We start from the raw sequence: 13,367 nt of genomic DNA on the forward strand, positions 1-13,367 counted from the left end.
TAGAGTCGTCGTTTGTTCTGCAGGGAGAGTTTTGAGCGTTTGTCGAGTAGTCTGGCTAGAAGTTTGTATCGTTTGTTTAGTTCGGTACGTTTAAGTCTCGTATGGGGGTTCCAAGTAAGTCTCTTGTCTAGGTACATCCCAAGGTACCGCACATGGTCGACTGGTGGGATAGGTGTATGATATAAGAAGACAGGTGGTGGAGTTTGACGTTTGAGTGTGAAGACTATGTATTTAGACTTGGTTGGGTTAATTTTTATACGCCAGTTTTCTAACCAAGGTTCTATTGAGTGAAGGTGGGACTGTAGTGAGCGTACTGCGAGGATAGAGTCAGAGTGTGTGTGGAGAGAATGGCAGTGTCGTCAGCGAAGGTGTAAATAGAAGTATTAAGGTTATAAGGTAAGTCGGCAGTGTAGATTGTATAAAGTAGAGGAGCTACTTACATTTAGATTTATAAATTTTAATCGATTAATTTATGTACAGTAATTCTTTTTCGGTCAGTTCTAGAAGCGCAACTGAGGATCTGAGGGATGAGGCCAAGGCATGATTTTAAACTTTAAAATTTAAAGTTTCATTTTAGTGCTTATTTTAGAAACAATATTAATTATGTTTTGAAATTTGGAGTAAATATACTTTTTCGTAGTCTCGTTGTTCGCCAAAACTTTTACATCCGGTGGAAATTCAAAAAACACAAACCAAAACAAAAACACACGAGTTAAGCCACTCTTGTACTAACAGGCAAACATAACACATTACGTACGTATACTGACGGAACGATATCCTGCAGCAGTTTCTTACTAGGTTCTTCTTAAAGTGCACGCGTGGGCGTGTTCCGTGAACAAGCTATACAAACATTACATCCTTCTCCCCCCACTATACTACTTCTTTCAAGCAAACATCTAATATTTATCTGTGCAGTCTGTCTGCCTAGGAAGTTAACTCAAGCGGCTGCGATCAGAAGAAGGGTTTAAGTCCTTCAACACTAACTTCATCTTTAACAGGACTTAAGATATCTTTTGTTTGTCTTAACTATTGACACCTTCGCATTGCTCTGTTGTTACGTCACACGTTCACCCCCCGATCAACAAACAATCTAGAGTAAACGTCCACACGACTTAATCTTAACCAAAATTTATGTAAATTAAAATTCTCTTCATTTTTAATTCTTTCACTAAATAAGACTGTTCATTCTAATTTTAAAAATGACGTAGATGGAAACGTGACGTCACAGCTTCCCCCCAGAATCCCTCACTGCAATAATAGACGGAAAAATGTTTCAATCTAAATTGGTAAAGAACTTGAACGTACTTTAAGTCTAAAAGCCTAAAATGAAGCCTTTTGGGCTACTGCCTAGAAGACTGCAGAAATTAGAAATAAAAAAAAAAACGCTCCGTAAATGCACTTCCGGTGAACTGTTCAGCTGAGTGCTCAGCTTTTCCGTGGGGGAGGGGCGGAATTTTCCAAATAATGAGACTTGCTTGAAGAAAATTACTGAAACTATTTTCCTAATTATTTGCAGAAGAATCACAAATAAAATTTAAGAAAATGGATTCGGTAACGTAGCATTTCCGGTAGCTGATAGTCCATAAACCCAATTAGGTTGCAGCAAATTTTTCTATTAAGTTGGTTTTATAGTGTAAATTCAGATCGGTCGAATAGTTTTGAATAGTTTCTGAAATCGTCTCTTAGTCTCCATTTTTTTTGTCCAGTCTGGAATGAGGATTCCAAATTAGTCGTTTGTCCACATGTAACCCAAGATAGTGCACTCTTTCAGCCAAATTTTGGTTAAAATTTGTTAAAGCCCCACCCTAAACTTAATTAATGTTTAAAGCACTTTAAAAGGAAAGCACTTTAACATTGCTTGCGCCATTAAAATTAAAAATCCAATTAAAATTAAGTTACAAACTGGTCCATTAAGATAATAGTGTACCAATTTATAAATTATTGTAATGAAATAAAACGGCACTTTGTACTGGCTGTTAATTAACCAATGCGAGAAAGTCTCAATACTATTGGTTGCCATAGTTATTGATCGACAACGTTGATCAATTATTAGAAATTTTAATTTGTATAATCCAACAATTTTAAGAGCTTTTATTTTGTGAGAATATCTAGATTAGATTGAAAATGAGGTTAGAGCCGCAGTGCTGGAAAATATATTTTATTTTGGTCTGTCGCATGTTTTCCTGACCGATCTTTCGAATTTTCACCCATCATCAGTTGGAATTAAAGATTTCAACTCCCATTATGTGTCTGTCTTGCTCTACACTTACTTCCTGAGTGAGGAAGGTTACACGATGTGTATGCGTGAAATATAACCAAACGTTAAATGTTTAATTAGTGATGTAGTTCGTCTTAGTCACCACTCAGCTTCCGCCATCGTAAAGCATTAAGAAGGCTCCTTGCTTGCACTTACTTGAGCTTAGTTTTTGGACAATGGCTGCAGCCACTTGTAGCCTCGACTGAGCAGTACTGGTTAACAAAACTCTTGTAGATTATAAGATCGAGGGAGCAGGTTTTGAAGCTCGAAATGACCGAGAGAATCTTTAAGCTACTTATTCGATTCGTTGTAAACTCCAATCAGTTATTTGTAGAAGTCATGAAGTCGTAACTTTTTAGCTTTTTTTGCCAATCGCTTCTTGATTGTAGGGCAAAAGTTGCTTGTACTTTACACAACTTGTTCAAGTGAAAACCCCAAAGAAAGCTTTACAACGTGGAAGCTTGTAAAGCTTATGATTTTTTATTTTCCATGCTTATCCCAAATTCTTCTTACATTTGATTGCATCGATCTTTCTAGACCAGTCCAAATGCTTCTTTTTACTGTAAATCCAAACTGTTTCATTGGTTTCAACAGGCAGATGACTGCTGTACAGGCTTACAGATGATCCCTAGCCTTTATTCCCAACATATTTCACAAGAGCTTCTGTATCATTATTAAATTGCTCGCTACGCCCTCTTAAAAACCGGAAGTTACAGGTTAGAAAATTAATGAACACACCAGAAACTAAGTAAAATTTATAACAAAGACTTTACTAATAAAGGAAATGGCCTCTCCTATAAATTACCCACATTAATATTAACATACAACTTACGTAAGTTATTAATGTGATTATTTTTTTTAATTTTTAAAGCAATCGTGCTTAGAAATAATAAAAGTAGATTTGCAAGTTCCCCTCCAACAGTTTTTTTCTTTTTAATTAAACGTACCTAATTATTCTTATTTTAACTTCCGCTTTTCCGAAGGCAAGTTGATCGTGTATAATGAATGGGTAGTTAAATTATAATTTTTCCAACCCCGCCTACACCTATGCTCAATTTTTTGTGTATTATATGCATTTTTCATTAAAACGCAGCTTTTTTTATTTAGTTTTTTTTTTTTTTTAATTTCACTAGTGGTATAATCTGACAAAAACATTGGTTAATTCTAGTGATTAAAGTTATTTATTTTGCACGCTGTCTAATCTATCAAAATTTTAGAAAATTTTTGTCTTACTCTTGTACTGGAATTATCCAATTTGAAGTGCCCCTGTATCGAGGGGGAAAAATTAGAGATATTTTAGAATTTGTTGTGTTTGTGTGTTATGAAGTTAAAATTTAAATCCTGAATGTTTCTTTAGGAGACCATAAATAGCTTTACCGGAATTGCCCTAAATTAACTTAATGGATTGCTCACAGCTTTGAGATTTTCTCTAAATATCCTCCTCCCCAAACTACTTAAGCTCACTTTTTGGGAAAATTAGATTTGGTTGGTTTTCTTTTAAAAAGTACCATTTCAGTAAAATGTACGATTCTATGTCTTATACAGGGTGTTCATTTTAAGACGGCTCAAATGCATTTATTTCATGCTTAAACGGTTCCTCTGGGTGATAGGGGAAAAATTTGTTGCCCGTCACCTCTAGTTTCAGAATATGTGACTTGAATTTTGATTACTGATCGCGTACGGAGTAGATGCGCGGCCAAAAATGAAGGTTCGCAGTTGGGTCCCCCATTTTCCATATACACAGTTTTAAAGAGTATAAAAAGTAATGAAAGAAACCGGAAACCGCAATTCGATATCTTCAAAATTAAAGGTGCTAGGTCATTTCAAAATCTGAATATTTATTAATCATATTTAAATTTTTTAACTTGTTATCAAAGAGAAAGAAGAGCACGCGATAGGTCATTTTTATGTATTTTTTCATCACCTTTCTTACTAAAAATATTGCCAAGGCAGTAAAGCTAGTATTTTTCTTAATATCGGGAAATAAGTCGTTTTCCAAGTGATTTTTCTAAGCAATAATCAAATGTTAAGAGCTTTAGATGTACACATGCATACCCAAAATGGCTAAAAATTAATTTTACATCTGCTACAAACAAGAAGGTTTAATAATTATTTGGTAATTTTGGGAGAGTTGCGTTTAATTGCCAAAAAAAAAATTGGAAACCTCCTGCCACATATTTAAGTGATCAAATATCTTTCATGTAAAAGGATCAAACTTATTCCTTAATTTAACACAAATAATGCACTTTACTGTTGTTGTGAAGCATTTTACTGTGCCTTCAAAGGTGCCTCCTCTGGCTCGCAAGCCAGGAGGTTATCAACTGCTCTCTGTATCAGCATTTGAGCATCTGTATATTATAAAGGAGGGTTAAATATTTTGCGGGAATTTTGATTTGTAGAAAAATATCGAAACCGGAAATACCATTTATCGGAATTATTCACTTTTCTGATATATATTTTTTTTATCGACATGTACATCGGTAATATTCAATTTATTCATAAATTCATCCAGGGATTGCATCTTTTTTTCATGGAGTTCTCATACAGAACAGCTAGAATTTTGGATGTACGAGTTCAGAAAACGCAAACTTTTGTTATGGAAATTGAAAAGTTATGTTAGTTATTTTGTCATGCTATGAAACATTCTTTTTTAGCGTTTTTTATGGGCTATAAAAAAAAAAAAAAAAAAATTAAGGGTGTCATAAAATATGCTATACTCCATAATAAAGGAAAAAGAGTTGTGTTATAGCTTTTTATTTTCCAATGAATTTACTGAATAACCCAATAGAAACAATGCACAATATCCATATTCAATTGGAAGATAAAATTCCATGCAGCATCAGTATCCATTTCTTCTATCTATTGGATTATCTTCTCTTTTTTTTCACGATCGATAAGTTTCTCCACGCTTTACGAGTTTGTACCGGAAATAAAAAAAAAAAACATGAATTTACTTTGGATAAAAAAGTTTCAATCACTTCCTTGAAAAGTCCATAAAAAGAAATACCAACTTAAATTTTATTACGTCACTTATTAAAGTACTACTAGAATTTCAAATTGAGAGAAAATAAATTTTATTCTAAAATTGTCATAAAAATTCTAAAAGGCTATTTTCAGTGTTAAGCATGGACTTATCTTCAGTTAAAGTTCATTAATAAAGGTTCAAAGTTCGTGACCGGAATTTCAAAATTGAAGAAAAATTGGCCGACCTAATTTTTAGCCGGAAATACCTTTATAAATAATAACCTCGTGATTTGTCTTGAAGGCAGTTTAATTACGTAAAGAGGAAGTTGTATTGTGACGTCAAACCAGATTTTTTTTGTTTTCTATTTATTACATTTAGCTGAATTTTATTACAGGCTGAGTTTTGGTACAATTGAATAGAACGGGAAATACGTTGTTGTAGATCACTGAGGCGCCTCTTCACCAGGTAGTGGAGCCGCTGGACCTAGTTTTTAGTACCTTGGATGCGTGTTTGAGAGCGGTATAAGGCATGCCATCTGTATTGGTCATCATCTCTTTCTTTCAGTACTTCTCTCACAGTCACTTCGCTAACGTTTTTCTCTTTTCTCTTTTCTATCTATATAGAGAGAAGGCGGCTTGTGCAGGTGATCCCAACCAAGAGAGAGAGAGAGAGAGAGAGCTCTTTTGCTCTGTTGTTCTCTGTGTGTACGTAGTGGGGATAGGAACATAATGTGGCACACACACAGGAGAACCCAGGTGGGGGTAATGCCTCAGTGCCAGGTGTGGGAGTTGTGTTTTGTCGTCTGTTACGAACCACGTTGAATTTTTAAACATGTTTTTAGTTTAAGCTTAGTGTTTTTATTTAAAATAAGTTCATTTTTCTCTGTTTTTTTACCATAATTATCAAAGTTTTAAACTCGATAATATTTATTTAAGTTGTTCTAGTGAATTTTCAGTGATAACAGAAACAAAAAATTCATTGTTGTTTTTGTTAGTTCCGTATAGTTTAATGTGATCCTAAACGTTGTACGTAAGTGGATTATTTAAAAAAAACATCAAAATAACAATTTTGGATTAATAAGATTGGGATAATCTGGTGAGTGTTTTAATTGGATTAAAATAATTATTTTACACGTTAATCTTCTAATTTAATTAACATTAAAAGCCAATCAAACACGATTATTTTAACGCAACTTTCTCTCACTGAACTACTTACAGACGTGAGAAATTCTACTCTGACTTGGAATTTTTAATAAATACACAATAATATAAAGATTCTTTGGCTGACCATTTTCTTTCTTAGAAGTGTCAAACTAATTTCAGAGTTTTTGTTTTTAAAATTATACAGTTTATAAAACAATAACATCACAAAGATGTGGCACTTTTTGGGTGAGTCCCCCCCCCCCCATTAAACCCAGAAAAATTACTCAAATTTAATTGATACAGTTCTCAGCACTCAAAAAACCACTTTTTGCACTCAAAAATATGCACTTCCGTTGGCGAAATAGTGGCGAAAAATAAGATTAAGTAAAAAAAACATTTTATCGCGTATTTCTGTGAAAATAAAAACCTGCGTTCACCACAATGTGGTGAACGGTCCAGAGTTCTCATTGAAGAATAATTCAGCCAGACAGGAAGGATCATTAATGGAAAGCTAAGTTTTATTACCCGAGATGGGTAACCAGTAATAATAGAAGATAACCTTCTTTATAAGCTGCATTTAGACAGATGGGCGCGAAAATACGTGTGTTATTAAACGGAAACCCAACGAACATAGATGAACACAATTATCACTTCCTTTCATTGGAGGTAATCTTAGTTATTAAACTGACATTGGTATTATTAGTTAGGACTGGCGAAGAAATTACCATCTGTTCGTAAATCTCTTGTTACAAGTGTTAAGCTACGCGCACATATAATTATCTTTCCCATAAACCTAGTTAGAACCTCATTTTTTCAAAGGATTTCTTAGTCCAGTCATTAAATAAGGACAGCGCCTATAACTTACTGTTTATTGAAGGCACTCCTAACAGTCAGGAACCGATCGATGGCCACTTCTTCCAACATTGAGGCACTCAGCCTCAATCCGGTTGCTTGAAAGTGAATGATTACGGTTTCTAGAATTATAGCCAAGAGTGCGTCTAGAAGGATAGAGCGCGCTAAGCAGATTAGAAGCATAAAGTAAGAGCATGCTTACCACGCAGATCGGTGGATACATTTTAGTGCAGATATTACAAGAGTGGTAAATATAACCGAATCCTATAAAGATTAGAGCATGCCTAAACTATCCAAAGTTAAACTTGTTTACACGTTTAGTACGTTACTAAGCCAAAAGCGGGGCAAGTAGTTCGACGAAGTAGGGGCGGCGCTTTATGCAGGTATGGACAGGATCGATTTTAATGAACTGTACTCTGCATCTGTTCCCATTATTAACTAGATTATGGTTACGGGTGGAATTAAAAAAAAGAGAAAAACAACTCGGAATTTACGTCGGAATAGAATTTCAAAACAGAAATTTTTGCGTATCTTTTCCCAATTTTTGTTATTAATTTGCTGAACGTCAAAAATCTAAGCAGCACATTTGGCGGTCGGAATTTTTTTTTTTTTCCAGTGCAGTGTCGCCAACTGGACATTATTTCCGGGTTATACAGGCTGTCCATCGTCGGACATTGAACTTGAAAGAAGTTTCTGAAAGAGAGAAAAAAATTTAAAGGCTAGCCTAACTGGATTCAAACCCAAATTTTGTTTATTGCTTTTAGCTGACCATTCAAATAGAAAATTATTAACCAACATTTTTGTGAAAAACTAGCGATTAGTCAGTGATGCAACCTCCATTTCCGCTAGGAAAGTTTTTCCAGAGAATAAAATGTTGCTATAAACAAAAAGAAAATCAATTTCTATGTCGTTTCCTCTTTATCCTCTAACTCAGGGGTCGGCAACCAGCGGCTCTTTTATCCAAATTGTGTGGCTCTTCAGCCTGTCCAAATTATATATTGTATATTTCAATTTTATTGGAACAAATGAAAATTTCATTTATTAAATTAATGATATTTTTCAAAAAGAATTTTAAATGTGATAGGTTCGATGGTCATACGGCCCATCGAAGTAAGGGGATCGACTAAGCGTTCCAAGTCACGACGCCTCCAGGCATTACAGTCCAAAAATACTTCAGAAAACTTCTTAACGCTCCGTTCTATGTATCTAACCTCACTATCCATAATGACCTCAAAATTCCTTTCATTACAGATCTTGCTAACACTCGTTTCTTCAAATTTCATTCCTCTACAGCAGCTCATCCTAGAACACCTATCTTCCTCCACATTACCAGAGTAATCCTCTAAGGAGATTGAAGAGAAGATGGCCTCGTGATCTTCTCTTATCGTGAGAGCAGAGCACGTTACTGGAGTGACACCACTGGGTGCCTTCTCCACTCGTGATTTTCTTTTATTTCTTTTTTCTTTCACCATATTTGCTTGTTGCAACAACTGTTGCAGTGGTAAATTACAATAAAAGATTTTTTAAAAAAAAGTGATAGGTTTGAAATTGAATAGAATTATTGTATATCAAAATACAGTACGTAATTATATAGGACTGCCGCCATTTTCATTCAATACACGTTTAGTTATTATTTATTTGTTTATTTACTTTGCAATATGTGAAAATAAATATATAAAATTGTCAAAGTTGGGTGTTTTTCAACGTTACCGCTTTTTCGTGCAGTTTTTGACCATCAACCCTTTTACCACTGTCCTACCACGGACAGTTTTAAAACCTTTAAATGTTATTGAATATCATAAAATAATAAATTGTGAATCAACAAATGATCTACAGAGTTTTCTACACTTTCATCCTTGCGGCTCTTGGGTAAGATTTATTAAAATTATTTAAGAAGAAATGGCTCTCTACTTAAAATAGGTTGCCGACACCTGGCTCTAACTAAAAATTGATTTAATAAAGTTGATCCTCACGAGTCATAGTTTTCGATCGATACATTCAAGTCTTGGTATAGCAATAATGTGGTATCAAAATAAAAAAAGGGATTTTTGGGTTTGCTGCTATTGATCCGATGATAAAATTCGTTTTAGTTATATAGACATGCAGGAACATGTACAGATAATTTATAAAATTGCAACGAAAATGCGCATGCTCATAATAATTTTTTTTTTTTTGTATTAGACGTTAGAAAAAGAGAAAAATTAGTATCCTTTTTTTTTACATCAAGTTTTAATAAATTTGGAGTAAAAATTGGTATATTTCGTAGTTTTTAAAAGAACCCTAAACTCGGACAATTTTAAAGGTCAATTTTTAAATTACTTATCTTTTGTTGTACGATAAGAGATATTGCCATAAATACAAATATATTACTAAAACAAAGAACAGATAAGATAATTCGTTCGTAAATAATTAAATGGCCTATATACTGAAGAGTAAATAAACCACAGACCCATGTAATAAAAGACCTTGCGCTAAGTAGAACTGTAATTCTCTAGCTACAGGTCATTAGTTTCTATTGTCTTTTACAGTTCAGTTTGATATTGGTATAGAGGTCAGATAGACTCTCTTTAATATGTCCAAGATAAGGTTTTTAGCAATAGTAATTAATTGTACTCCAGAGTAAGGAGTGGTGTAAGGCAACAAAATAAGGGAAACTTTGCCCGTAAGGTGGGTATTTAGTTTGTAATGGGAACACCCACCGGGGAGACATTCCCAGTGTTAAACGTTCCGTTAAATGTAGGCGTGAGAAAGGTTAACAAAATTCTAGAAGATGGAGAGCTGAACTTTAGAAGATCAAGGAAAAATTAGCACGCCATCTAGCGGTAATGAGTGAAGAAATTCAGCAGCCTAAAAAATATAATCTCAAAATTTAGATAGAGACTTGTTTAAAAATACGTATTTCATTTACATTCTTGTTCAGTTGGTTTATAAGCCCCTTTTTTTTTTTTTTTTTTTATTTTTATTTTTTGGCTTTGGCTTCCGCCATACAGCCAGCATCGTCTAGGTGCTTATCACTAGAATATCACTCACTCTCCATTCTTACTTATAGATACATTCGCTTCACACATTCATCATTCTACTATATACCGCTATTTACATAAACTACTGCTAATGGATGGAGCAGCACTCTGTGCTCCTACCATCCTTCTACGAGCTTAACCAAAATTAAAATCACGTAATCCTTCTCTAAGCATTTTCTTCCATTCATACTAATTCGGCTATCGCTTTTAAATACATTCATATTTCATTGCTAGCTCTGCTATCGACTTAAGCACATAAATGTTGGTGGAGAATATAATGTCTTCGTAGCGAAATGGTGCATCTAAATACCTGTATATATCGTCAAACATGCGTTTCCTTTCTACCACATAACGTGGACATATCATTATTACATGTTTGAAATCCTCCTCCTCATTGCAATCTACGCAAAGAGGAGAGGACCTTTTGTTGATCCTGTGTAGATACGATCCGCACACCGCGTGGTTCGCTCTCAGCCTGCTTATTGTCGTAACAACCCATTTATTAGTGACAGTTCCCTTAAACCATGGGTGTCTAGGTAACTGATCTGCCATAGTTTTATAGAATCTACCTTTATCACCATTATTGTAATCTGTCTGCCATTTTTGTAGTGCTGCTTTTGCAATTATACCCTTGATATCGGTGTGTGGTAATTTATAATTAGCCATTTCCCCACTATTGGTGGCTTCCTTTGCAAGTGTATCAACAATTTCATTCTCTTTTATACCACAATGACCCCTTACCCACAAAAAATTAATGCAGACTCCCTTCTCTTTAAAAATGGCAATAGTTTCTACAATCTCTGCGATAATGTGATTCATTCCTGCAGACTGGTTGTGTATATGTGATAATTTACACAACGCACTCTGGCTGTCACTAATAATGGTATATTTTTTCTCCGACAACGAATAAATATATTTTAAAGCCGTTAAAATAGCAATTAGCTCCGCTGTATAGATGGATGCCTCATCTTCTAATTTAATTATCGTAAAATAGTTCCGAACCGGATCATACACAGCACTTCCGACTTTATTATTGATTTTGGACCCATCTGTAAATAAACGATATGAGCCCGGATAATGGGAAGAAATGTAATCTTCGAAGGCCGCGGTTCTCCTCTTTTCCGGTACCTTTATCAAGTCGAAGGAAGTGTTAACACTTAATTTGCTCAATAAATGTTCGTATTTTAAGTTGTACACATCTAACTTATTATTAGAATATACCTTATCTCTAAAGGTAGAGATTCTAATAAAACTTTCTGTGTAAATGGGGCCTTTCTTTTTTGTCCAATATTTGTGAGTGATTATAAGCTCTTAGCGCTTAACCTAGGTGTCTAATTGACTAGTCCAATATTCTGAAATATTATCGCCCTTAGGATTAGGCGTGTTAAGTCGATTGAAATCCAAGATATTGTCCAGCAATGGCTGAAACTAACCCATTCTGTTAAATCCTCTCTAACGTTTCGGATACATCTGGAGCTGCCCATAATGTTGAACATCTAAGAAAATATATCCTTTATAATCTTAAGCTGGTATTATTACCAAAATAATGGTTAAATTACTTTGAAAAGTGAAAAAGAAAAGCCACGATTCACTAGAAGAAAATTATTTATGAAAACTAGTGATTAGCCACTGATGTAAAATGTTACTACTGTTCATTATTTTGGGTGACTGAATCATAGTTTGCAAATAGGATGAAAAATTAATGCCAGTTTCAGTCATTAGAAACTTTATTTTGCCGGAGCTCTTTCGACCCTAGGGACTAGGTCATCTTCATGGCTGTGGAACATATTTACAGTGTATTAACAATTATATTACCAACTAATTATTTTACAATGAATATGTATTGGTAACACTGACTTCCTTACAACCAAACACATATCACACAGACCGATCACATTCAGTCCCATGAACAGACAAGACAGAAGACACACCCACCCTCTAATGATGTGTAAAACAGTATATTGTAAATTAGGTAAATATTTTTGTAAATTTTCGTTACATTATACATATTCATTGTAATATAATTATTGTTAACACATTGTAAATATGTTCCACAGCCCTGAAGATGACCTAGTCCCTAGGGTCGAAAGAGCTCCGGCATAATAAAGTTTATAATGACTGAAACTGGCATTAATTTTCCATCCTATTGAAAAATGTGGCTATAAACAAAAAAATCAATATCTATGTCGTTTCCTCTTTATTCTCCAACTGAAAATTGATTTAATAAAGTTGATCCACACGGTTCATCGTTTTCGATCAATACTTCCAAGTCTTGGAAGCAATAATGTGTGGTATAAAAAAAAAGAGAATTTTTGGGTTTTACTGCTATTGAACTGATACTAAAGACGTCTTTGGATTCACGAGAATAAAGATGTTCGGTGCAGCGCAGGTTCTTTTTTAAAACTGTATTCAATTAATTGGAGTAACTAACTTGAACATGTACCATAAGTAAGATTGAGTTAGAGTTAGTTGTTGATCTTTAACAGAAGATATGGTCCATTGAATCCTCTCTATCCAGCATCTCCGCTATTCTTACCCCCAAAGTCCAAAAGAAAGAAAGAAAGAAAGATACGTTTATTATGCCCTGGGACTCATGTCCCTTAAGGGCAACAAAAATAAATAAAATTTATATGATAAACAGAAAAAAACTCTCGGTTAAAATAATAAATATAAAATAAAATCCAAACAACTGTTCACAAAAAATTATTTACAATAAATATAAACTATACAATACAATACTATACATACTATACAATAAAAAGAGAGAGAGAATAAAGGAGGAACTAAAAAGGGCACCCACCCACATACTCGTTTTATACCTTTTTCCTTTTCCCCGCGTCTACAGTGTTACCAACTGTACTACATGCCTATCTAACAAAGCCCCTTGTCGCTCCTATCTCTCTGCACTCTTCTTACTTCTGGTATCCAAACCACTCAACTACCCTGCCCATGTTTGCACCAGTGTTGGTTGGTAGCAATGTGTTTTTTCGTATGTACTAGATAGAATGGAAGACAGTGTTACCTGGTAGTAGTGGCAGGAGACTAGGGTTGCCCTAAAGAGGATTACCCTTTGGGAAGTAGTACCCTCTCCTCCCACAACTGTCCCTGATAATTTACCCAAAGTCTCTCGT

The 13,367-nt window shown here is 34.5% G+C and overlaps 1 protein-coding gene and 1 long non-coding RNA gene across 12 annotated transcripts in view; one reads left to right on the top strand and one right to left on the bottom strand.

Annotated features, from left to right (window-relative positions):
* The window catches only part of Liprin-gamma (liprin protein kazrin), a 433,354-nt gene that overhangs the window by 276,825 nt on the left and 143,162 nt on the right, over positions 1-13,367 (top strand). Inside the window, exon 1 of one of the 11 annotated variants that reach the window (XM_074113724.1) lies at positions 4,342-6,317. The exons of the other annotated variants lie outside the window; for them this stretch is intronic. The gene's annotated coding sequence lies outside the window, so the exon portion shown is untranslated. Of the gene's footprint in view, positions 1-4,341; positions 6,318-13,367 lie in introns of those variants that run through there. 11 annotated transcript variants of the gene reach the window in all.
* Positions 1-13,367, bottom strand: part of LOC141446850 (uncharacterized) — an 86,456-nt gene that overhangs the window by 63,097 nt on the left and 9,992 nt on the right. The window lies entirely within an intron of this gene.

Source organism: Rhodnius prolixus, unplaced genomic scaffold (genome assembly GCF_049639745.1).
Source record: "Rhodnius prolixus isolate KJV_2025 unplaced genomic scaffold, Rpr scaffold_7, whole genome shotgun sequence".
Taxonomy (NCBI): Eukaryota; Metazoa; Arthropoda; class Insecta; order Hemiptera; family Reduviidae; genus Rhodnius; species Rhodnius prolixus.